We start from the raw sequence: 24,397 nt of genomic DNA, 5'->3' as shown, positions 1-24,397 counted from the left end.
GTGAAATCTAGGGATTATATAAATACAGAACAATTTCTAAATAACTCCTTCTTGTTTCCTCCAAACCGTGAGCAGAAAGAAGCCTTGATGCAGCAATAAGGCATTATTTGGTAGCTAGCTATAGACCAAACATTTTTAGCCATGCTTTCCAAAAAGTATATACAAATTGTTAATTGCTACATTTCTTTTTTTACAATTAGCTAATAGCTGTGGTTTGTAAGAACAAAAGCCAACAACAATCTCTGAAACCACCCCTATTAATCGTTCCTTTGTCTTGATGCTCGCCTGCATTTGCCCCTTTTTGACAGTTTCTATGACCCTTGACTTCAAAGAACCACGCTAACGGCACATTTAGTGCTCCTCATGGACACCTTGGTGATCACTGAGATTGTGGACACCCTACAATGGGTCTGCGCAACCTGCATTCTTGAGAGCGAAGCCCACTTTAATTCATTTGCATAGGCTGTAGTTGATGGTAGCATCTGTAGTGTTGTGGAGTGTAAAAGCTCGCCCTAATAGTCATGACTACTAACCTTTTCTTGTAAATTAAGAGCAATGGTCTAGGGTCATGAACAGATGTGAGTGTTTGTCAACATGACGTGCATTAGCTTTGAAGAAGAAATGATGGTTAAACATCAGAAAGTGTCCACATGGAAGGTAGTTCAAATTGCTGTATTGCTAGAGCTAACCTTTGCCCAAGATCGCAGATGGATGGTTGCCATAGAAAAACAATAGTCATCCCTGTACAATCTCCAAATCCAAACTGAATATTGTAACTGTCGTGAATTAGACTGTATAAACAGCCGACATTTGATCTGCTTTTCACTATTTAGCTATGCACCTTTACACTTATGTCAATAATCACTAGCACTTTGCTGTCACTTGGCGCACCTGGATGCTCTAGTGTTTACTGAAGAAAATAAAACTCGATGAACTTTGTTCCAATGCAATTATCTTGCTATGTTTTAGATTTATTAAGGATTGTACTGTACTAGTAGTTCCTTCACCCACCTTATACTCTCTCTGAAACTGACTTATTCTTGTAACCCAAATCAGAAGGAACCATTGTATACACATATTATTCCAATACCCAGTGTCCCAGAAATACCCCGCCACCCCTTGGCGCCTTTCATGACTACCTAGAAACTCGTCTGAGGAAGGAAACGTCCTCAACCTGCTGGGTGGATTTTTCAATTAGCGAGATGCACATAGAAAATTGGTTGTTGTTCATCCTAGTGCTCCAACATATGTCCTTTGCTTATGAGCTGCATGATTTTCACGGTATTGATTAATTGGTGCACACACAGAGGTTTTTCTTGGGGTACCCAGTAAACGTTTTTTGGCTGAACAGCGTAAGACGATTAGTTAAGCCAACAAATACAGCCCCTATGAATAGAGTGTGCAGTGGGTCACCTATGAACTCAAAATTAATATTATGTTAATATATTTTAATATATTGTTCTTATTTCCACGGGTTGAATTAAACATTGGGTACTTTCCGAACACTTGAAGCCCTGCTAGAAGGAGGAGAGATAATGAATGAGTGTGTGCATGGAATGGCTGTTGGTCACACTTTCTACAGAGAACTAACCCTTTAGTTTAGGGATTAGAAGTGGGATTTTATGGGTCTGATGAAATTCAGAAAAACATGTTCACCCTTCAGATGCAGAAGCACAATATATGCCTCAAATGCATTACATTTTGTTTTCATACTTTCTCTAGGGCACCTAGAATATTGGGGTTTTCCATAGGGGGAATTTTTAACACTCTCTAAGATCCTCACAGGGATTGTTCTGTACAAAAACAAATCCTCCTAAAAACAACAAAGTGCTCCCTCCAAGAGCAGAGTTGAGTCTACCTGTGTAACCAGCTACATCGGGCGTGAGCCAGATGATGAAGAACTGCACACTGGTCGTGTGTGGGTGAAGGGTCACCAAACAAAAAGAGAACTCACCTTGAAGTGTAAGGTTGAAAATAGGAATACACAACCTTCTTTCTTGTAGGGATATACCTCTCTGTTACAGATATTGACAGTGCTTTAAACATTTCCGAGGGTAGACTGTCTGGCCCGCCAGACTTGCCATTATTTAAGCTCTCGATAGTTGCACTAACTTCCTCTATTCCAATCGTTCCCAATGCTCTGCAGGTAACACAGGCAGATACATTTTATTGAACCAATTAAGAATTTGGATTCTCTCTGTCAATAGGTCTTCTGTGTACATTTCCTTGAAATAATTTTGAAAAATTCCTGAATCTTCTTAACTTTCTTGTCTGACCAATTTGATGAGTTCCAAAAATGACATTTAAAGTTTATTTCTTCATCTACCTTATCTTTCCATGTCTACAATGAGCAGCAACCTTCTCCATGCTCAAAATAGTGTGCCTGTCTCTCTCTTCTTTCTACTTATTTATTCTCGTTGGTGTTTTGAGGCTATCTGTAAGGTATTCTTTTTTTTAGTTCTTAGCTATTTTGTTCCACTCTTAGATAAAACAAGGCTACTTTGGATTGCGCCCCTGATAGGGAGTTTATCAAGTTCACTTCTGTCTTTTTTCTGCTGACTTTATAGGCTGTTGTATTAGAATTTCCATTAGGTAACCTTCGAAGTTATCCGGTGTCACGTTTAACAAATTTGTCTCCCTCTTGTTGGTGAAGAATTCTATAACTTGCTTTCTCTCTTAGTTTATTACAGTACTGTCTAGTATGAGTTTTCTGCCTAATGTCCATCTTCTGTGGGTGTTTAATATACCAATGTCCTGCCACCTCTGCATGATCAGAGAATCAGAAAGAGTAAATGAAGTAGTTACTAGACTCTGTGTTCCAGCCCACTTCAAATTATAAAGTAGTCTAGTCTTGAGTAGTGACCACATTTTTTAGGAGAGAAAATATATATCGTTTTGTTGCAGGATTACTTGCCCTACATACATCTATTAAATTAAATTCCATTATTATGAATCATAAAAGTTTGATGGAGTTGATTACTTTGTAGTAGGACATTATGGAGGAAAAAAGAACACAAAAGGGCCAAAAGGAATATTTAACCACCATCTACCAGAATCACTTCGGAAAAAAGCGAATCTCCTGCGTTTTAGGAAGCTGTTAAAAACTTTTTTATTTAGGGAGGCACTTGAGCCAGCTAAATAAATCTTACTACAGGTCCCTGACTATCTTTCTTTTTCATGTACTGTTGTTTGTTGTTCGTTTTTTAAGCGCCTAGAGACCTGTTGGTGAGTTGGCGCTATAAAAGACTAAGTTAACAATAACAAAGGCTAGCACTCCAAAAGAAACAAACACGCAGAACAAAGTACTTGGGTCTAAAAACTAGAGTCGAAATTCAATATCGAAAAAATAATTGAGAGTTGATGTTTCTGACAAAAACGAAATAAAAAAGAATGGACGAAAGAAAGGATTCCTGAGGACATGAAGTTTTACACACCATAAGGTGGGCTGCTTCATTATAGGGTTCTTCCTCACAACACAGCGGCTTGTTGTGTTGTGGGCTACAACTCCTAAAATTGGAGATGCTCTTTGATGTTTCAGCCTACCCTATGAGAGGGTGAGTAGTGGGTGAGCTTCACCAGAGCGCAAAAGTAAGAAATGACGAAAATAAAACTATCACCTTGTCCGGTCCTCCAAGTTTATTCTGTCTACCAGGGACAGGATTGAAATCAATAATGTGGAGCAGGGAGTGAACTCGTCCCCGACTTTAAGAAAAAATCAACATGTTTCTGCCCTCAAATTACTCAAGAGAAGGTACAGTGGGCATTTGTCAGGACTTATTTAAGTCACTCTGCTTAAAAGTGCCCAAGTGATACATAACGCCATAAAGATACTGATACAAAGAAAAAGTGATGGAAGACTTGCAGCACCTGATTCACTGTTCTTTGCCGGAGGTGCTTGTTCGACAATATATTAACATTACTAGCCAGGATTTAAGGGCCTGGGTATTTTAGTATACAATATGCATTTCTGTACTTTCTAAAGTACTCATGGAGCATCCATACTTGGACCATAGAAAGATATAATACTAAACTTTATGGTGCCCACTTTTCTCTGTGCTATGATCTGTCTTTCCATATTACCTGCCTTAGTAGTGGCCTTTTAAGCCCTAAGGTGGACCAGGATCAGGATTTGATTTGGCAATTTATAAAGAGTGAACAAAATGTCTGAAGGTGTCAAGGCGCTCATGTGGTTTGTCTACTGAGGAAGGAGAAGAATTGCATGGTACCATCCCCAAAGAAGACATTACAAGGAAAAGAGCCAGGTCTTTAAAGCCTTACGAAAAGGAAAGTGGGATTCCGGGCAGGAATTGGAATGAGGAAGAGTGTTCCAGAGCTTAGATTCAGCCACAGCAAAAGCGCTCCCTCCCCATCTTACCCTTCAGAATTTTGGAATAACCAGCATATTTTTTCCTGTGGAATTTCAGCTGTCTAGATGGCATATATCATTGGAACAGGTTCTTAATTCCCCGAGGGCCTGTATTGAGAAGTGCCTTGTGGACAATGTATAAGGCTTTGAAAGTGATTTGTTTATTAACTGGAGGTCAATGCAATTTATTAGTTGCATCAGGGACTGAATGCTATTTGGGAAGATAAAGAATGAGTTTTGCTGCTGCGTTCTGGACGAGCTGCAGCTTGGCTATAGATATCGTATTAATGTCCAGGTAGAGCGCATTGCAGTGATCTAACCTGGATATAACCAATGCCAAGGCAGCTTGTTTATGTGCAGGGAAAGGGAGGAAAAGAAACACCTTCTTAAGGGTCTTATTCACCCAAAAACTGGATGATACCGTCCTGTTTACCTGGGGATTAAAGGACAGGTTGTTGTCCACCAGAACACCCAGATTATTTGCGGAGTTAACAGGGTTGGGAAATTTACCCAGCATTTCCGGCCACAGAATTGGATCCAAATGGATGGTTGGCTACCAAAGATACGAACCTCAGTTTTCTCACCATTGAGTCTGAGGTAGTGTAGGAAGCTGGTTCTGTATACAATGTACCAAAGTAAGGTATAGTGTGCACAGAGTCCAGGGAGTACCCAGAGGTATCGCAAAGGCTGAATTAGATAAGTACTAACAGCTCTCTTTGTGGTAGTGTGGGCGAGCAGTTAGGCTTATCCAGAGGGGGTGTTAAGCATTTATCGTATTCACTCAATCAAGACTGATGTCACACACTCAGAGACGGAATCCAGACCAATTGGGTAAGTATAATAAAGGTACACTTGTATTTTATTTCTAAAACCAAGCAGGGCTTGGTGCAGGTAGGTAAAATATGCTTTCAATTGTAAAAACATTAATACAAAAATGCAATTGAGGATGGATTTGCAGTTGTTACAGGTTGGTATGACTTTAAAAAACAGTTTGAATTGCACAGTAATTACTTTTAGAATACTTTTCAGTTACTTTTGGATTATTTTGAATACTGGTTGTGGTAGGCCTAGATACCACACCTAAGGATCTTGCAATACAAGGTAAGTAAGACTTTTCTTGGCTTGAGTCATAGTTATGGTTTTACCCATAGAGAACAACATTTCAACACTTAGAAACGGCTAGGGCGGTTGATCTCGAATCTGGGGAACTGAGTTTGAGTCTCGGCAATGACGCTGAACATCCTGTGATTCTGGGCAAATTACTAAATCTCCCTGTGCCTAACCAAAAAAAATGGATAACGAAAATGTTGCTGTGAAAGAAGTTTGTTGTACGATTATAGAAGACCAGAGGGTTCTCCTTAATAGGAAAAGCAGTGGGTGCCGATAAAAAGTTAATCTGTTTAAAAAGATCTCTAGAGGACTTGGCCAACACCATCTTCTTATTGCCATACCCTTTATGTTGCAATTTCTTTTTAGCACATAATAACTTTTAGCCGCCATCTTACCCCTAGTTTTCCATCTATTCTTCTAGCAAGTGTGCCTCCTTTAGGAGTATTATATCTAAGGCTCCCAGTTTTCCATTTGTAAGGATTTTACAGATAATTACAGACTGAAAACAATGTGTTTCTTGTCTGCATCTATTTTTAAAAGCAGAAAAATACAGAAAATTGTGCTTCTAATGAGTGACTTTGCATGCTGTTGGTTGTGAAATCCAAGACAACAGATGAGCAGATAGATTAATAGCATGAGGAGTTAAAAAAAAACAGGTTAAGATATCTTTAAATGAAGGTATATATATTTGTAGTAAATTGCTAATATTTACTTGTGGGTGTAGTGGTCTGCTATATTTGGCTGCTGAATTTGTTAAAATGTGACAGGCATCAAAGTATGAGTGCATGTTAATCAGTTAAATAAATGTGAAAATGTACCAATTTTGACTCCACTTATTCGCAAACCACAAAAAAAATGGATAAATAGTAATAAGATAGCCAAAAAATAAATATGGGTAAATACAGACTGAAATGTTAATTACCATAAAACTGTGAGGCCCAATTATATCATTTCTGTTTTTTAAAATATTCTATGATTTTAGCTATTCACGGGGGCATTATCATGCCATTAAAATTCCATGAAAGTATTCTAGTTTCTAGTGTGCTCATTTATTCTGTTTTTTATAGTTTTTGCATAAGAAAAGGGACATAATTGAGTTAATATTAGGCAGATGAAAAAACATTTTCGGGTATTTTGTATGCACTTACCCACATCATGTGGCCCTTTGTTCTGCTACCACTCCCCCTCCACCCTGTGGGAACCCTTCGTTTGGCATATTGCATTGCTTTGCACCATTTGGGTTTACTTGGTCAGCACTCCGTTGGATTCATTGTTTTCCTTTGGTTTGGATGCTATCAGTTCTGTGCACTATGGCTTTTTTCCATACATGTTTGCTGAATCAGCACTTCTATATCAGAGTACTGTTTTTGGAATGTAGATGGCTCCACCGCGTTATCCTTACCTCCCTGCAAACTTAATTTGAACTGTATCTCCTAGTTCTCGGAGTTTCTCCATCCTCTTACTAAGTTTCCACTGTCTATCTGTTGTAATCTATTCCACATGGTACGTTCCATCCCACCCCTTCCCCTCTCCTCCCATTGATCTCTCCCTTCCTTTGTCTGCCAACATTTCACTGTGCCCTCCAGCTGACTGGAACCTGTGGTGGTGAGAAGACGGAATAATGAAGAGTTCATTCCTTACCTGCTTCTGGTCTTCATTACAACACTGGCGACGATTCACCGGGTGGGGACGGTTCATCACCACCCCAAGCACTCCAGTTCAGTACCCCAGTTCAGCTGTCCTATGTACTTCTTTATTGTGTGATCTTTGCAGTTCCTGCGTGGTACCTCAGCCAAATTCAACTTTATATACTTATCCTGCTTCATTTATGCTAAGTGAGTACTTCGCTGTTCCTGCTGGGTATCACTACCTCTTTCAAATTGATGAACTACGTCCAGTCTTGCTTTCCTTGAGGAAAATTGAAGTGAATCAGTGAGGCTCTCTGCCTGTCGTCCTCTGCATGCCTTTAGTGAATCCCTTCAGGAATCCGGCCTCACTAGTGACTAGTCATCCGCATCTGGGCCTTGTGGGCGCTTCCTACTGCTTACGCTGGTGGGAATCCCTCCACTGCAGGAGACGGGTTGGCTACCACTCCTTCTGAATGCATCCTAGTCTCCTGCATCTCCCGCTGACAGGGTAGCGGTTTCCGAGTGGAGTTTTGCCTCACCATTGAGCGCTGAGCTCCTCCCTGATCTTCAGCTGTTTTCCCTTGACTGCGCTGCATGCTCCACAGCGGGAGGCAGGCTGGTTGCCTCACTTCATAACGATCCCCTCAGACAGGGAAGCGGTTCGCGTGGGGAGCACTGCCTTCACTGTTTATCCATTTAGCGGTTTGCCTCTCCCTGATCCTCTGCGGCTGCTGCAGCGAACATTCCTGATAATTCCTGCTTTTCTCTCACCTGCTCAGCCCTCCACACACTGACAGGCACAGCGTACCATTGAAGTTATTGTAGCCTCTGGTGAGACACTCTCAGCGCCATTATTGTTGATTTTACTGTGTACTCATTTTGCTTGATCTTGTTGCCACAATTAACCATCACTTAGGGACACTACAGTGTTGTGCTACTTCTACAGATCTTAATCAAACCTTTATTGTTGGCTATAAATTGTGCATTTGTACCCTTCAATCCTTTCTTAACCTCTTAGCCTCTTATTGTGCAAACATGGCCGCTGCTAACATGTCGCAACCTTCACCCTTCCTTAATGAGGAGGGAGAACCATTACAAGCATGGAAGCAATGGTTTGCTTTATTGGAATCTTACCTAATTGCCATAGGAGGGGAGAAATGTTCCCACTTATGCAAACTACACACCCTTTCGCACAATTTGGGCATTGAGAACCGTAAAGTTTATGATGATATTTCTGTCAATGCAGAGGGCGAAAGTGACGGTGATGATGATGAGAATGTATATCTTGTGGCTGTTAACAAATTAGAAAAACATTTCAGCAAGAAAATAAATGTGGTGCTAGAGAGGCATAAGTTTTTTTCAAGGACACATGGTAAAAGTGAAAAAGTAAAACCATTCATTGCTGCGTTAAAGGGCATAGCGAACACATGTGAGTTTGAATCCCTTCAAGAGTCCCTTATTAGGGACCAGTTGGTTAGATGCACCAACAATCCCAAGATACAAGAGAGGCTTCTGGTGGCCAACCCCAATCTCAAGGAAGCCATTGACAAAGCGGTGGGGATTGAACACACAGCAGATTGTATGGTGGCTATGAAAGGAGAAGGGAGTAAATCCACGAAGGTCAATGCCATAAGTAAACCTGATATAGGTAAAGATAACAAGAACAAACCGGCCAACACGTTCTCACCCGGAACTAAACTCAAGTGTTCTAGGTTTGGGAGCCCAAGTCATCTTGCCAACAACCCCATATGCAAAGCCCGATCTGTTATCTGCCACAAATGTGGAAAAAGGGATAATTTGGCCAGAGTCTGGCATGATCAGTGCCCTAAATCTGTGTTGTCCATTGAACCTGAATCGTCCCCTGAACCCAAATTAATCTTCCAACTTACTGATAGTAACGATACAGCCAAATTTCCATTGTGCAACATCACCTTAGACAAAAAGCCTGTAACGATTTTTGCTGATTCTTGTTCCCCATATGCCCTAGTTGATGCCAAGGTATTCTCTCAACTCTTTCCCTCATGGTAAGAAAGCATACATACTCCAGACATCCAACCTGGTGGTTACAATGGGGATCCTATACTCTTATTGGGCATGACCACCAAGGAGATAGGGTTTAAAGGAAGGAATGCCGTAGGCAAAATTCACATCACCCAGAAGGGGTCCAATTTGTTGGGGTGGAAACACCAAAGGGAACTAGGGATCAAGTTAGACCCTAACAGTCCAGATCAGGTTCTTTTGGTAGATCTTTCAATAGGAGGAAAGGAGGTGTGCAACAATTTTATTATTATATTAGTATTATCGGGGTAACTAGGCTTATTTAAGGGTTACCAACACTTCATCAAGTTAAAATCTAAAGCTAAGCTGGTAGCACACAAATAAGTATGAGCGAAATTTGCGAATTAGCGGTACTCAAATTTGGGCGAATACGTACTTGCGGTCCGCAAAATTTGCGAATCTGTGCGAATTTTTTATGTTTGCGTGTTCGTGGGTTTTTTTCAGCGCAGCTACCGCGAAATTACCCATGCGGTCGTACATGGGCGCGGCCATCTTGTTTTCAGTGTTCGCGTTTCCGGGTGCTAGTTGCATGCTCGTGTTGGGCATTTCCTACGTGCGGACGCAATTACGTGATCGCGTCCATTTTTGCGTGCTTGCGGGGAAAATATCGCGCAAACTTACCCACGTGGTCGCAATGGGCACGGCCATCTTGTTTTCCATTCATTGCTATGGTTCTGGGCATGCTTTTTATATCCTGCTTTAATCTTTGCAATCCTTTGTTTGCTTGAACTTTTTTTAAATCTATTTTACTCATTATCTATCCCTCTCTTTTTCTACATCTATATTTTGTGTTTTATTCAACTTTTTTCTTACTTTAATAACTACTTTTTTTCTTTAGCTCTGTATTTTCTTTTACTTACTTTTTTTCCATATTATTTTCTTCTTTCACCCAGGACCATGGCAAAGGGAGCCGGCAAGTCTAAGGGAAAGGGTCCCACACCCCGTAGCTGGCTCCCTTGCGGGCACTTAAGGGGGGAGGATGTAATTGCCTGGGAGATCTTTAGCACGGTGGAGGTGGCTGCACTGGTTTTCTTCGTCCAGTGCCACCTCCCCAAGACTGCCGCGGCAGGCCTGGTGCCGGGTACGGGCTCCGGGAGCGTCGCCAGCTATGGGGGGAGGTGTGCCGGGACATGTATCGGGAGTCTGGGGTCCGGCACACCTACAACCAGGCGACACACCGGTGGTCCGACATCCTGGACCGGGAACACGACCTGCTCGACCTGCTTGGCGTGGAGATCCCTGGGCTTGGTGAGTAGTAGTAGCTATTTAATCACTATTTTGTTTTCTCCTGCTCTGTGTTATGATATTACAAATATTTCGTTTTTTCCGAAGAGCAAGAATTCTGCTGATTACATTGCAGGTAAATTATGTTTCAAAAGCTTCTGTGATTGCAGGTGCTCGCCTGCTCACTGGTGGTGCTACTATGCTTACTTGTATTCAATTTTGTGCTCATTTGGCCTGGGTGATTATGTATGAGTGTACTCTACAGAAGTGCGTAATGCCAGACACTAGAGATTACATTGCAGGTAAATTATGTTTCAAAAGCTTCTGTGATTGCAGGTGCTCGCCTGCTCACTGGCAATGCTAGTATGCTTACTTGTTTTCAATGTTATGCTAATTTGGCCTGAGTGATTATGTATGAGTGTACTTTACAGAACTGCGTAATGCTAGACACTAGAGACTCAAGTTCAGTCCTTCCTTTGTACTCCTGCCACTAAGAAGAGGTAGTGGTGGTGGATTGATAGGGTAAGTATATTATGACTGGTTATTTACTATTTAGTAGGAAACTTTTTAGTGGTCCGCAATCATGACGGACTGTGTCTGTCACTTCACTTTTTGTAGTTGGTTTAGTGAGTTACATAACTTTCTAACTAGACGGTCCGCGAATCCAGCAATACTAATGCCCTAGTAGACCACATCAGATAGGTCAATACATTTAGTGCAATTGTTGTCTATCTCCCTGAAATATTTTGTTATTGTTTTTTTTATCCATGTTTGTGTCTTTCTTTCATGTTGTACATCAGCTCCCCCCAGGAGCAAGAAGACAGAGGAGGAGGAGGTAGCAGCGCCGGCGGAGCAGGAACAACAAAAAGCCAGGATAGGTCCGCTGAGGGCTCTTTTGTTGGCCCCAGTAAGTTTTCCTGTTAATATTATTAATTATATTTCCCTATCGTTGACAGCACCTATTTATTCCAAACGTTCCTCATAATTCTATTTTTTCCTAAATCGTCTTTGAACTTCTTGTAGACTGTTTCTAAATTCTTATCCTGTCTCTACTATGACTGTCTGTGCTACTACTAGATTATTATTAGTCTTTCTGTGTGGCTAGCTAAGCTTGCACAGTTGGCAAAAGGTGTTAAACAAAACTCCTATTCAGCAATAGCTCTAGGCACTGAGTGCAGTCCTCTGGGTTGTCCATAATGTCTATTGAAGTCTTCTAAATGTTTATGCTTTGACAATTCCAACAATAAAATTTCAATGGCCGCCAAGAATAAGATACTGGTTTACTTTTTGATTGGATAGGAGGACATACTACTACTGTTGCAGGGACTATTCTGTACATACAGAACTATGGACAAGAAATAGGGCATTGGTGATAATAGGCACAGTTAGACTTTCCACATGCCTTGGTCATAACAGAAGTTGAACCCCCAATCTCCTTACTGACTAGCTAGCGTGTCAGAGTCCTTATTTAGCTCCTGAATGCAGTGATGATCCCCAATGATTATACAACCCAGAACATGAGACCACGGAGTCAGAGTCCCGACGTCTCAGACTCACGGACTCATGCTTTGCAAATTGCAAACCCTTTTGCTCACTCACTCATGACCAAAAACCACAGAGGCTATGTAAGTTTTAAAGCTTTATTAAAAGTAAAACAACTAGCTCTGTGTGTACTTTGTAAAAACTTAAATTGTGCATTATATAAAAACATTTATGAAAATCAACTTATGTAAGATAAAGGATGAACGACTGAAAAGTGGCTGATTTCACACATTAATTGTGGGAGAGCCCTCACCTGTTTGGAAAGAAAGTCTTGGTGGGGATAATCTTGCTCTTGTTCATAGAAGGGAAGCTTCTGTCTGTTAGGAGAAAAATGGTGCGTGTTAAAAAGCAAGCATTCATCAGTTGTGCCAAAAAGTGTTATGGCTAAGCATAAATATAAAAGACCCTTCCCTGAAGAAAGGGAAATTTTTTAGTTTAGACTAGGGAGGGTAAGAAGGGTGTAAGGAAGGACGGACAAGCGAGTTAAAATTAATGACTGACAAAGAATGATACATGTTTTTGAATGCTGCCCGAGGTGGCTGGGAATCTGATGCATGGCCGGTTGAAGGCAGAAGCAAGGATGGGTGGAAGGAGAAAGAAAAGAGACTGCCTGGGTGGGTGAAACAGAAACTGTATGTGTATGTGTGCGCAATATTCCTTTGGTTCAAATTCAAATGCAAGTCAAGCAAGGATGCATGGCTGGCGGTTTACAAAATTTGTCCAGTTGAGACATTATGAAGAGTGATTGACATTTACTTTGAATGGATAGATGCCAGGATGGTATCTTCCTCATAGATAGAATAGGTGTATGTAGACAGAGTAGACGGTCAATGGATGAAGAGTGTTACTTTGAAGAGCATGCCAGAGTAGCAAAGCCGAAGAAAGAAGTTGTAATTTTTGAATACTACCATGGCTAGTAACAGTGGTTTGCAAGCACAGCATATATCCGGCGATTACGGGAACCACTCACTATCTCTGTTAAAATATTTTTTACGATTCTGTCATTAACATTGATGTGTGGCCTATCGGTGTTCAGTCTATCAAAAACAAAGCACCTAAAGTCATCCCATATGTAAGCAAATATCCTGTGAAGGGATAGCTGATCATATTATCTTCTTCATTTTCCTTTTGTAGTAGTCAGGGGCAGGCCAGGGTGAAACTTAAATTAATTGAGCAGTAGCCCTTGTAACAGATTATGGCCATTGCCACCCGTAATAGAAAAGTAAGAGCTTCACCACCGCATGTACTGGATTGGTAACAGTGACGCAAGTCTGTGTCATCATGGCTTGCGTCTGTTTTTCTCGGGTGCAAGTTGACTGCGCTGGCATTATGCTGGCTTCCACAAGTTTACGTACCAATTTCGCTAAACAAGAGAGAAGAAGAAGACTGGTGTACTGCCTGAGTCTAATGTAGTGAGTCCATATAGTGCTAGTAGAATTCCTGAAACTCCCACTAATGTTATAGCAGAGGCCGACGAAGTGGGAGGTTAGATAGATACATGCCACAAATGTTATGTACTGTGCTTGCAAGTTGCTAGTGCTACTGTGACACAACTTTCTGCTGAATTATTTTGTGTTAATCTTAAAGAGCATTGGTTACAGTATGTTTTTCTTTCTTCATATTGATACTCCTTCTAAACTAACTAGGAAGGAGTTGGCTAGACTGGCCCGGCAACGGAAGCTGGAGACAATTGTCGCCGAATATCGGCGGCTGGTGGCCCAGGAGGAGGAGGACACGCAGTTTCAGTCAACAACAACATCCACGACAGCTGCATCTTCCTCCTCTGCCCCTGGGTCATACGGTCGGCATAAACCTCCAGCGGTACCGAGCCGCGGTCCGGCAGCCACCCGCCACCGCCGAGCAGCAAAAACAACAGCTGCCCCCCACAGTACCTGCAAGTGCAAGGGTCGTGTGCACCGCTTGACCCTGAGAGTGTCCCACATTGAGCAGGAGGTGGCGAGGCAGAAAGCCCTGCTCAAGGACCTCCTGAGAGCTGCATGACCAGGCCTGGCCAAAGGCCTGGCCAAAGGCACCACGCCGGCGCAAGTAGAGAGACTGTCCCTTGCCCCTTTTTTAAAGACATTTTGGGGGGGGGGGTGGGAATAGGGCGTTGGGGTTTTTGGACTTTTGGGGACTGATTTGATTCATGCACATTGGTTGGGGTTAGGGAGGGGGGTGGGTCGGTCTTCTTGTGGGATAGTTTATTTTTCTTAGGGCTCCAATAATTATTTATTTCTTTACTTAAACATAGCATACGCGTTTTTTTACTGTTTTGTGGGGGAGGCGGGGGGTTAACTGTACGTTTGTTTTCCTGAAACTTAACTGGCTGGTTGATTCAAATTGTCTAATCGCCCAAATTTGTACAAAAGTGCCACTGACAGAGTTAGTGAATTCAATTGTCCTACTACTTTACTAGGACTACCGTCAGTCTCTCCTCTCCTCCTACTCCATTATTCTTCCTCCTCCAAAATGCTTATCTTACCTGTGATTCGTGTTTGAGAATAGGGCTAGGCACAGGGCTGGGTGCATGGCAAATGGCGATTAAGGTTGGCTATGGAATCCTGACAGATGAAATGTCATCATTGTGGTGGTAGTAGTAGTGGTAGAGGTACACATTGGCAGTAGCAGCATATGAAAAAAAAGGAAATGAAACATTGAGTGGCCTGAGCGTAGCATTAGAACAGTACGATAGATAGTACAGTACACAAGAACAGTGCCATAAATTGTAGCCTACGCAATGCTAAAGTATTCAAAATATAAGTACTAGTTGCGTGGAGTATGGCTACTACAAGAAATAGTACTGAAGGCGAAGGACACAGCAGCGTAATCATTCGATTTGTCACATGTAGGAGGAGGATGTTGTTGATGATCAATCCACTTGATGGCGCACATGAAATTCTGATTTGATTTGCAAATACTTTGGTGGGTGTGTGTCAAGCAGAATAAGAATAAGAATATATCCTCGGATTCCTTCACCAGCCTTGAAATTGATTTTCTGTTGCTTTGACCTTATCCTCCCCAGCAAGTGTGTGGAATTATTGTTGTCATTTAGTTACACCTCAATGAAAACCACGCAGCCCGGGGGAAGAAGGTTAGGGTTTGAAAATTGGATGGGAATGGGGGTTTTTGGGAAAGTTTTGTTGAGAGAGGAAAAAAAACACAGAATGGACAAACAACAAATGAAGAAAAACAAATCTTTCAATACAAAGATATGCATAAATCTTTTAAGGGACATAAAAATAGTGCACTACTGCATGCATGAAGTTGTTTGCTAAATGGATGGCTAGGTTACTGAAAAGTAGTACTTACTACAACTTACTAACTATGAAGAAACAACTTGACAGTACAGGGTTGCAGTAAGTACGTAATTTCATTTGCCTATCTGCCCTCAGAGAGAATAAAGACTTATTAGTACATTAAATTAGTTTTAAAAATAGCAAAGAAACGTATAAAATAGCTGGAGGGATGAATTTGAAGCAGAGAGTAAACAAACGCACAGAGTCACACTCATAGAAGTTCACAACAATAACATTATTTAAAAGATAAGGAGAAGTGAAGACGATACTGTAACTGTATGTTGTAGTTGTCCTGTTCAATTTTGGAAGTTGCATACATCCAGCCATTCCTCTTATTCGCAGTACTCCTCCATTCCATCTGACGCTCCGTCGATCAATCTTGGTGACCAGACAGACACACTGTTCACTACCTGCCTGGCAGATGCGGAATTGCAGATCGCTAATGGTAAGCCTGAGTTAATCGTTTTTCCCATTACACAGGGTAAAAGCCGGCCTGTAATTGTTGATGGAAAAACAGGAAGTGATATTAAAAAACACCACGGAGAAAAAAATATAAGGTACGGTGTTTAGTGCAAAAATAACACTTTCAGTTTCAGAGGCAACAGTATTACATACAAGCATCATTTCTAAAGTGAGAACTCTGAGTCTCCTTTTCAAGGATAGTAATTAGCACACGGTAGGCCAGGGCCATGCAAACGGTCAAGGCAGGCAGCACTGAGTGAAGCAACCTGATGTAGCATACCTCTTTGCAGTCGCGGTGCGTCCATTTTGGCGTATGGGCGTAGCCCCACTAAGCCCTGGATGCACTGTGGCACTGCAGCTGAGATAAGCTTAAAGCTAATAAACATGATAATTCTTCACAAAACAATAAGCGCCACAGCGCAGCGCGGGAGTGAGTGTGACACGGACCCCGGCGATAGCCCCGAAGCAGCGGGTTAGGAGAGAGGGAACTGTTTGGAACCGAGGAACCAGGATCTGAAGAGCAACCGGAGCCATGGAAGGGTAGGAGAACAACCACCCGCCACCCTGCACACCTGTGCACTGCTCTCGCCTAAATGCACCCCCCCAGTTCTCCCTTGAAAGATTCCCCCCCCCCACCTCCTCCCGGAGTTTAGAAAAAATGCCATCAGGGGAGTCATCCCACGTGGTTAAATATGGACCATATGTATCCCACGTGTCTTCTGTGGCTCCATTGAAAGGTGAGATGCATCTATAAAACATACTATCTAACTTGCATGACTCTATGCCTCGATAAACGGAAATAGTAATTATCTCAAAAATAAACTGACCGTCTCCGGGGCTCCGATTGGCGAACAGTAAAGTTTGCTATCCTCCGCTTTTAGGGCTTTCTCAGGCTTTGCACCCAAGTCCCGACATGCTCTAGTTGCCCCCCTGAGATGGACGTCACCAGTAGGCAATCGGTTTGGGTGAAACCTGGGAAGATGTGTGTGGTTTGAGACTGAAAATTGGAGCCGGTGTCCTTGATAAGATATGCAGGGCAGGTGTAGGTGTGAATGGAAATTGTAGCCCCCACTAGCCTGTTCACCACCAGGCCCAGTGTGTGACCCCCCCCCCACAGCCTACCGGTGCCAGTCGTCCCTGGAGGGGCTGCGAGAGGAGCAGCAGGAGCCGCTGCGCTGGCAGAAGTTGTGGAAAGTTTCCAAGATGCCGAAGACGGTGAGTGCCCTCTGGTGCGTGGGAAGGTCAGGGAGCCTTTCAAACATACCAAAGTGACAACGACTGACAATGGATGTTGTTTTATGAGGCTCGCAGGTTATAAAAGCTCTGACTGCAAAGGCCATGGTTGTAATTTTGCACATGTCAAAACAAAATATGCGAATTGGGCCCTAGAATGTATTTAATTCGTTTTTTTGTTTTAATTTCATGCATCGGTGGGTGCTGAAATGTGAATCATTGTCGAGGTATTCTTTGCAATGACTTTATTGTCTAGAATTTTGGGGAATGCTCATGAGGCTCTACTGCTACAAAATAAAATGGACCCCCCAAGAATGCTTTGCATTTTCATGGTAATGTTTATTTACTTACAGCTCATTCAGGTGTCAAGTATTGCGCCGCTAAATTGACAGGTCTTGCACTGAGAGGAAACAGATTCACTCATATATAGCTGTGTAGCTATGTGGAATCAACATAGACATAGACACAACTATTCACAGAAAAAAAGGCTTTGCAATTTGCACCCTTCTTGTGAAAGCTTGTGTACAGGAATGAGGAGCAGAGTCTGATATTTCTCTCTCACACACAAAAATATTCTTCCCAAAAAGTTGTGTGTGCCCGGTGGTCTCAGAAGATGTGCACTGGGAGGCTGCCATAGTTTTTACATCTTGTTGTGTAGAAGGCTTGTGGCTCTTGTTCTAGGTTGTGATTTCACAACAGGCTCTTTGTCGCTGCCATAGACAAACCTATTCCATTGTTCCTTTAGATCTTTGTCCACAAAGACAGATGGGCACAGAAAGCTAAATAGGGAGTGGAGTCATACATATCACTGCTCGAAAATAAGTGTTTTTGATGCTTGGTCAAGGGAAAATAATAAATACCACCTGTGTTTTCTGGAAGTATGTCTTAGAAACCTAAGGTAGCATCCCACGCCCTTTGAATTGACCCATCATTGTCTGGGGAACAAGAGTTGCTCCTAAGGCGATATTCCTTCAACAGATTGGAAGTGTCTTGGAATGCTTGACACTTTATGAGCTATATAAAATCTCCATAGTTTATTTCATGGAGGGTAGGAAGTTATGTTTAATATTGCACTCTAATTTCCATGTGTATGTGCTTTATACCATAAGTATTCTTGGTTCTTTGATGTTCACATTATTATTGCTCTGCATTTGACTTGAGGGTGCCTTTTAATTCTTTACTTCTGCTACTAAGGATTTCCATATTTCTTTGAAGTGCCTTGCCACTACGTGCTGCCTGTGGGTCTCAACGAGCAAGTTTCTACTGCTCAAAGCGAGACGCTGACCAACGGGAGACTGTGCAACCATCAACCCATCCTCACACTCACAGCCACCAGCCAGGCTTATAGATGGAACCGAGAATTCCTAATTTTACCTTCCTTTAAGGAAGTAACCTTGAAAAAGCCCTTGCAGTTGCATGTCTACTGCAGGATGCTGGTCGGTGTTTGTTTGCTGTTCACCAAACCTGCCTCTCCAACGCAACCCTTCCCTCATTCCAATGTCCCCGAGGTGCAAAGTTCAGTTCATCCTCCTCAGTCTGCACGTTCCCTCACCCTGACCCGTGTCCGGCAAACATAACCACCTCTGCACCTGGTGGACACCTTGCGCTGCTGAACCGCTGGAGGCACACCGACTACTCTACACAGTGTGACTGAAATCTCCCAGAGTTCAGTCTACTTAGACAGCATCAACACATATCTGACTTCATAGGCACTTTCCACCATAACCACTTAGCCTCCATCTGCATAATTCTTCACCTCTCTTTCAACTTTTGTACAGATGATCATATGGTATGCTTATCAATCAGGTCTTGGTTAAGCATCACTGGCAACGTGCACTCCTGCTAGTATTTGTGCTCACGGATTGCCCCCATCTCAGAATGGGGCCTGAAAGCAGGAGACGCCATTTGCGTCAGCACTTGTCCGTCACCAATGCTTTGTGAAGGATGTTTCCCAACTGCTGTGCAACTTCTTCTACTCTTAGAGATGAGATTTTCATAAGTCTGAATTCAGCACCTGAGCGTAATAGGACCGGAATAGGACCGGAATGTATGAAGCTCTGTAGTTATACTGAATAAGCAGCTACCTATGTTATGACATCTATTAATGTAATAACTGCACTTTCACAATTGCTTTATTAACCTTCCTGCTTTCTCAAATTTGCTTGAAAATGCACGATTTTTCTTCAAAATTTTCTTGGGGGGAGGGACCCGCCCAAACCCCCCTTTTGGGGTTCGGGCTCCCTCGCTGCGTTCGCTCACTACGGTGCGGTATGCAAATCACTTGGCGCCCCACCACTTTCAAATGTCACCCATCGCCTCTGCCTCTTTGACACAGACAGACAAAGCATATCTAATTGTATGCAGCAAGCCACACAGCCGCAATTTTACATGAACTGCTGTCTGGACTCTGGCATAACAACACTACACTAGCTTGACCACTCCATACCACGACTAGACAGACATGTAGTTCTGCTGTAGTTGTTGTTGACTGGTTTACCTGTTTGCCACTCACAAATGGCCATAGTTCTTCCATAAACCGACGATGATGATCCATCCATCCCAGTGAGTGACTGTAAAGAAAAAAGATATTATGTAACTTTGACCATCAAGACTCATCATCATCATGGTATATTGACAATCTCAATGTTCTCACGCAGTCGCAGTCTACACACACAGTGAGTCCAAGGACATTTTGCATATTAAAAAATGCAACGTAGGGGCCCCTGCAGTAGAAGTACAATCTTAATTAAACAAGGTAAAAAAAACAGAGTAGACTTGAGTTACATTTAGTGTGTAACAGATTAAATAATAACAGAAGACATATGATTCATTTCATGCACAACAAACAAACAGCAATTGCTTTCATTAGAGCCAGACAGCCAGTGCAGTCCACTGCATGCCATCTCATTATTCATTACCTGTTCCACTTTTTGTCCGCATCTTGTTCTTAAAGTGAAGGCCTCTCGTGTCAATTTCAGAAGTAACTGTCAGCAATCAGCATATAGTCAGTAATTCCATTCCCACTTCTTTTGAAGGGACTCATCTACGAAGCGACAGTTTCTTCATTCTGCGTAGTTCATCCATCTGCCTTGAGGGAAATGGATAGGGGGAGTCTGGAGGAGGAGGATATACTGTGCGCATCTCCTTGCGCCTCTCCTTGTTGCACCTGTGGTTGTCGTTGCGGCTGTGGTTGAACATTCGTCAGATGAGTTACACCCTGCGTTGATTGGATGCTACTTTCTTGCGATGAGCCAACGCCAACATCACTGGTCGATGGTGAATGAGCAATTAAAGTGGCTGCCTCTGCGGCATTCATGGCCTTAGGCCTAACTTGGCGTGGTGGCACTGAGACCAATGAAGCTGAGGTGCTGCTCCCAGCTTGGTCCCCGGCGGACACCGCTGCTGCCGGCATAGTTTTTTCCCCCAAAAAAAGTGTCTGTGGGCACACAAGTCTCCTTGGTAAGTGGAGCCACTTGCTTCTTCTGGTCCTTCTTACTGGCAGTGGCATTGGCAACTTTCTTGGTAGAGGAGCGACTGCCACCTTTCTTTGGGCCCATGTTCTTCAGATGTCAGAACAGCAGGCCGCAGTTGCACTAGTTGCAGAGTTGCCTGTGGCCACACGTGACCTCACGTAACATTGTGCTGCACACACCGCAGCAGGACTTCTTCCTGGCACTGATGATGAACGATGAGGATGATTTGTGGTTCTCTTTGTGCACCTAAAAGCAAAGGAAGCCAGAGGAACATCAGTTAAATAAATGTTGCATATGTCGTGCTTCAATTAATATTTGCAACTAGGCATTTATTATTATTACAACACACCCAAAAACGAAAAGACCAAAAATAAAAATTGCAATTATTTCTAATCAAAAAAGGATGTTTACATTAATAGAAGAAAGACAACATAGAGAGAGTTGTTTTATGCACCACTAAGTACCCCTGGGCATAATGGATGCAAGGAGGCAGACTGGGTACTTGACCCCCACACACAGGGCCAGGCCCAGCCTGGACCAGGCCTCAAAATGGCCCTGATCCATATGGCCAGGCCCCAACAACACCCCAAAAAGCTGAAAAACACACAAAAATCACCACAATCCAATGCCATCCATGCCCTAAAAGATGTTTAAATTCAAGAGACCCCACAGAAAGACTTGGTCCATGCACCACTGAGTACCCCTGGGCATAATGGATGAAAGCAAGGCAGACTGGGTGCAGGCCTATGGCACAAAACACACTGCCTGGCTTAAAAATGGCCCCTTGACCCCCACCCACATGGCTAGACCCTGCCTGGACCAGCCCTCAAAATGGCCCCCACCCACATGGCCAGGCCCCACCAACACCCCAAAAAAGCAAACGACACACAAAAATCACCACAATCCAATGCCATCCATGCCCTAAATGATGTTTAAATTCAAAACACCCCACAGAAAGACTTGGTCCATCCACCACTGACTACCCCTGGGCCTACTGCCTAGTGTGGCTTTACGCGCACCCCAACATTAAAAAATAAATCCACATATAACATTGAACTATTCAATTCCATGACATACATGATATTTAAGTGCAACAAGACTCACAGAAACAGTTGTATCATGCACCCATGACTAACCCTGGGCCTACTGGATACTGTGCCTACCCACAATATATTTTTTTAAGTTGTGAAAAAGTTTAAAAATTGTAGTTGCAGCAACTGCAATGCCCCAAACAAACAACACCAACTACTTGTAAAATCTCAAATCTAAAAGTAATCCAAAGGTGATCCAAACAAAAAGCCCTCAAATACAAATATCCAGCAGGAGCCACAAAAAGTAATCCTTCCAGCTCCAGATCCAAATGAAAAGTGACCAGGACATGGACAAAGCACTGTGAGGAGCCTGCTGGACAAGAACAGGAAGTTGGAGACTCTGGGGTACTTCCTTCCTCCCACCCCCCCAAAAATGGAGTCCTTGCACAAAAAAGTGCAGCCAAATGTCAATCTGAGGAGTTATTCTGATCCAAATCATCCTTTTCAGAGGGTTTATGCTGCCTGCGGTAGATTTCTTGTGCAGAGTTGCAATTTTTGCAAGTTTGGGAAAGCGAGCTATTCAAATCTCCCGCCGGAAATCAGCTGCGTGTCGCGTCTACGTGTTCGCAATTGTTTACTCCTGCGATGCGTGATTGCGGGCCCTTATGACGTAGTCACGGTCTCAAACTCTCGCAGGGCAAAATGGCGAGCCGCTATGAAGAACTCGTGGTCAAAAAGTCTTGTGCGATCACGCAGCCAGATGCAAAATGGCACAGCGCACGCAAACCGGGAGGAAAAACAACTCAGCGAACTCAGAATCATGGTAAGTCAACGCCGCGCGCGCGAGATTGTATTTTTGAAGCGCGACCAAGCAAAAAAATTCACCAGCTTGTGAATTTTTTGACAATTTCGCGCGATTCGCGGACCTCGAAATTGCCAAAAAATTCGCAAATTACACGAGCGGAACGGATTTTCAGCCCACACTTACACAAAAAGCCAGACCCATACCATACCCCATCTATTTCATGCATGCTCCACTTAGTATGGAGTTAAACAGGTTACTGTATCTGGGGGTGATTGAACCCATTGAGTGTTCGCAATGGTTGGCCCACATTGTCCTCACAACAAAAGCATCTAGTAAAGATATGAGGCTATGTGTCGACCTCAGGGACCTCAATGAGAACATCTGGGTGGAAAGGCACCCTCTTCCACCCATTCATGAGGTTTTTACCCTTATCAAAGGCACGAGTTGCTTCAGTGTTCTTGACCTATCCTCAGCCTACCTCCAGGTGGAGCTTCACCTTGACTCACGCCACCTCACCTCATTTGTGACACCCCTAGGAGCATTCCAATTCCTTCGTATGCCATTTGGGTTGGCATCTGTGGCAGCTGCAGTCCAGGGAATCATGCAGCATGTTCTCAAGGACCTTCCCAGGACACTCTGTTTTCAAGATGACATACTCATCTACGGGAAGGATCTGAAAGAACATAATACAACCCTCAGAATGGTGTTGACCAACTTGGGAAATGCTGATACCACTTTCAAAAAGGAGAAATGTCGTATTGGAGCGGGATCAGTTAGGTACCTGGGGCACACAATCTCGCAAGACGGTATCAAACCCAAACTGGACCTAGTGGAGGCGATTCGAAACACTGTGGCCCCGAAGTGCGTTCGAGACCTCAAATCCTTTTTAGGCCTTTCTGAATATTATTTCAAGTTTGTCAGAAACTATGCTTCCAAAGTTGAACCCATCCGGAATTTGCTCAAAGCCAGAACTCCCTTTGTGTGGTCTGATAACTGTCAAGATGCATTTCAAACTGTTAAAGAAAGTATCATTGCTTCCTCATCCCTGGGTAGATTTGACCCCAGCAAACCCACAATCCTTTGCGCTGATGCCAGCAATAAAGTACTGGGAGCCAGTCACACCCAAATTGTAGATGTAAAAGAACAGATTGTCGCATTTGCCTCACGATCCTTAAAGGGTGGTAGAGAAAGAGGCACTTGCTTGGTCTTGGGCAATCAAACACTTTTTCTTTGTTGGGCATTCCGTCTACAGTAAAAACCAACCACAAACCATTAATGTTTGCATTCACCACTGAAGGGGCAAATAAGACTACCCCCAGGGTAGCCAGATGGATCCTGGAACTTGAAGGGTACAATTTCAATGTAAAGTGTGTGCCAGGTTCGCAAAGCACTGTTGCTGACTTTCTATCATGATCGCCTTCTGTGGAGGAAAGCAGTTCTGTTTCTTGTTAATGTGATGATGTGATTCTGCAACTTACTTGTTTGAACAAGGAGCAATGGGACAATAGTATGCAAGCAGATGCACAAATTAATTCCATCAAAGATCTCATCATAAGTGGGTGGCCTGACAACAAAAGTAAAGTTCCTCCTACCTTGGGCAAATTTTGGGACATAAGACTGGAATTAAACATACAAGAAGTGTTGGTTTGCAAGGGGGAAAAAGTATTTCCACCAGTGAACTTAAGAGAAAAAATTGTGGAGTTAACACACATAGGACACTTAGGATGCAGTCTAACCAAGAACAAAATCTGGTTGGAATACTCGTGGCCAGGGATGGATGCCATGACGGAGAATGTAGTGAAAAATTGTTTGGACTGTATCCGCAGTGACAAAATTCACCAAACCCGGAAGCCACCACTGTCTCCTGTGGAAGTTCCTGATCGGCCATGTTCAAAATTAGCCTTGGACATAATAGGTCCCCTCAACCTTAAAATATTGAATGAATGCTTTATTTTAGTACTAGTGGGCTATCACACACGATGGGTGGTGTACAAATGTGCCCATCAAATCGACAATAGAGTTCTCACACTGTTCTTAGAAAGCGTATTCTTTGAGGAGGGAATACCTCACACCCTCATAATGGACAATGGAGTGCAGTTCACTTCGGACAGTATGAAAGAACTTTTCTCTCACAGGGGCATCACTCATCACAAATCAGCATTGTACTGT

This window comes from Lissotriton vulgaris, chromosome 1_1, assembly GCF_964263255.1.
Source record: "Lissotriton vulgaris chromosome 1_1, aLisVul1.2, whole genome shotgun sequence".
In the NCBI taxonomy this organism is placed as follows: Eukaryota; Metazoa; Chordata; class Amphibia; order Caudata; family Salamandridae; genus Lissotriton; species Lissotriton vulgaris.
Note: the sequence above shows the minus strand (reverse complement) of the source record.